The sequence below is a fragment of the Rhagoletis zephyria genome, unplaced genomic scaffold (genome assembly GCF_001687245.7).
Source record: "Rhagoletis zephyria isolate East Lansing unplaced genomic scaffold, Rhagoletis_zephyria_1.1 Rzeph_scaffold_28653, whole genome shotgun sequence".
NCBI lineage: Eukaryota > Metazoa > Arthropoda > Insecta > Diptera > Tephritidae > Rhagoletis > Rhagoletis zephyria.
The window spans coordinates 2,383-4,833 of NW_016185710.1; the positions used below are offsets into that span (position 1 = coordinate 2,383).

Sequence of the window (2,451 nt, forward strand, 5' to 3'; positions counted from 1 at the left end):
GCTAAAAATATCGATTACAAAATCGATAAAAATATCGATAAGAAAATGGATAAAAATATCGATTATTATAGCGATAAGTTCCAAAAATTTCGATAGCAAAATTGATAACAATATCGATAAAAATGTCGTTAAAAAATCGATAACAAAACCGATAAAAATATCGATCATTTTATCGATAAGTCCCGAGCATCCCGAAAATCTCTAAAATCCCTCTGTCTCTGTTTCTCTCTCTATATCCTTTCCTCTTTAATTACCTTTATTTTAATCTTTTTCCCCTATCTTCATCTGTACTTTTATCGGTATCCTCATCCTCCTCTTTGTCTTTACTTTTATGTTTATCATTTTCTTCATCTACATATTCCCCTTTACCTTTGCCCTTATATATATATGTATATGTAAGTAAAGTGTTTAAATTTACCTTGGTCTTCATTTTTGCCTTTATCTTTACGCATCTTTGTTTTTGTTTTTATTTTTACCTTTGCCTTTATACTTTTCTTTATCTATGTACGTACGTATGTAGTCACCTTTACTTTCATTCTTGTATTGGTCTTTTTCTAAATGTTATTCTTCAACCTTTTATAAGCAAATTTTTCTTAAATTAATACCATATGCATACACACGCCCCAACCACTTCCGTTGCACCAATTCCGTTGGACCATTTCCGTTGCACCATTTCCGCTTGCAACTTCCGTTGAATTTGCCAATTTACTCCCAACCAACCAACCGCCGCTAAAAAGTTTCACTTCAAAAATAATTAATTCACAAGATGTCATAAATATTGTCATAAAGTTATAAATTATAAAACGGTTCAAATTGTTTTGTGTTTGGTGTGTAATAAATGCGGCAGTGTTACTTTTTTACGAAAAAGCATTACCTACGTTCTACGTGAACATTTGGGCCCCTCTGCCTACATTAAGCTTTCGATTAGTAAAATTTTGAAAATGCGTTATTATTCACTAGCAAATCAAACGCAATATGAAATTTTTTACTGCGCATTTTCCGCAGAATTTCAGTCGATTTTAAGTTGAGCATCAGCAGCAGAGCAACAAGCAAGCAACAATGCGGCAACATTGCGATAACTGGCAATTATTAAGTACGTGTGTAGCTCGGACACACTCAATATGACTACTATGACATCTTGTGAATGCCCCCATTAAAATAAAATATGCTTGAAAAAATTTTTAAAACTATATTTTGGTCGCTTAGACGAACGGAGAAAAAAATTCAATAAGTTCAAAAAATCTAATCTCAACTAGCTAGCAGCTAACAATTTCGCAATTAATTTCCACATCTAGTGAAATTAACTTTTCGTTCAATAATTACTTGCCAGCAGACCAGACACACCGATGCTAAAAATAAAAAATAAATATAATAAAAAAAAAAACATGAATCATCTTGCGACATCGTGCGCTCGCTTATGTGTGTCATTTTGCCACCCGGCGACAAGTGTCAGGATGGCCGAGTGGTCTAAGGCGCTGCGTTCAGGTCGCAGTCTACTCTGTAGGCGTGGGTTCGAATCCCACTTCTGACAAACGCTATTTTTATAATTGTTTTTTTTTTTTTTGATAATATATTTTTTTAATTCCAGCAGCAATTTATATATACAAATAATTGTATTGCATCTTTACAGACATTTTTATATTAGAAAAAAAATAAATAAAAAATGTGGAGAGTATGAATTGAAATTATTTACCTGGTTCTTTTAAACTTTATTGCCTCTAATACATTTTTATTAAATTAGGTTGTTGTTAATTAATTTTTATTTCAGTTTGCTGCCGTGGCCTCGCCGTTGGTTCAATTAGACATTTGTTTTTTTTTTATTAACTTAGTGAATGGTATTACAATGAAAACGGATTAACTTGTATGTACTTTATGTATGTACGCTTTGATTTTTTTCATTTATCTAATTAAAGTCTTAAACTATAAAAACATACTTGTTTACAAATAAACAGAGTTCTGTTTTTAAAGACGTCATTGAATTTAAAGAAAATTCCAAAAGCGTAAACAATTGGATATCGCCAGCATATAATAGGTCAAATAAAGCGTCGCCACTTGAGTGAAAAAATGAAAAAAAGCGCAGACATTAGAGTGCATCACTCCCCATACAAAAAAAAAATCGGTACTGCTTTACCATTGAAATTATAAAATCTATTATATTTTAAGACTTGCACCTAAATATTTTGCAAGAATATTACGATTTAAGTGAGCTGGACTGATTTGAGCGTAAGCTGTTTTGTCATCTGAGGTGATTTTTATCAAAAAGTACTTTCAAAAACAATTTTTATTCAAAAAAACTAAACTTTTGCAGGCATCTTCAAATCAGTCCAGCTCACGTAAATCTTAATATTCTTCCGAAATATGTTGGTGGACGTCTTCAAATTTAATAAGTATTGTAATTCCGCCAGGATGAGGCGTCCAAGGATCTCTTCTATGAGCGCTTGGAACGTACAT

The 2,451-nt window shown here is 32.0% G+C and overlaps 1 non-coding gene across 1 annotated transcript; it reads left to right on the plus strand.

Annotated features, from left to right (window-relative positions):
• Positions 1-1,448: 1,448 nt before the first annotated feature.
• Positions 1,449-1,531, plus strand: TRNAL-CAG (transfer RNA leucine (anticodon CAG)). Its single transcript has one exon. It is a non-coding gene; the product is annotated as a tRNA-Leu (tRNA).
• The last annotated feature ends 920 nt before the right edge of the window (positions 1,532-2,451 follow it).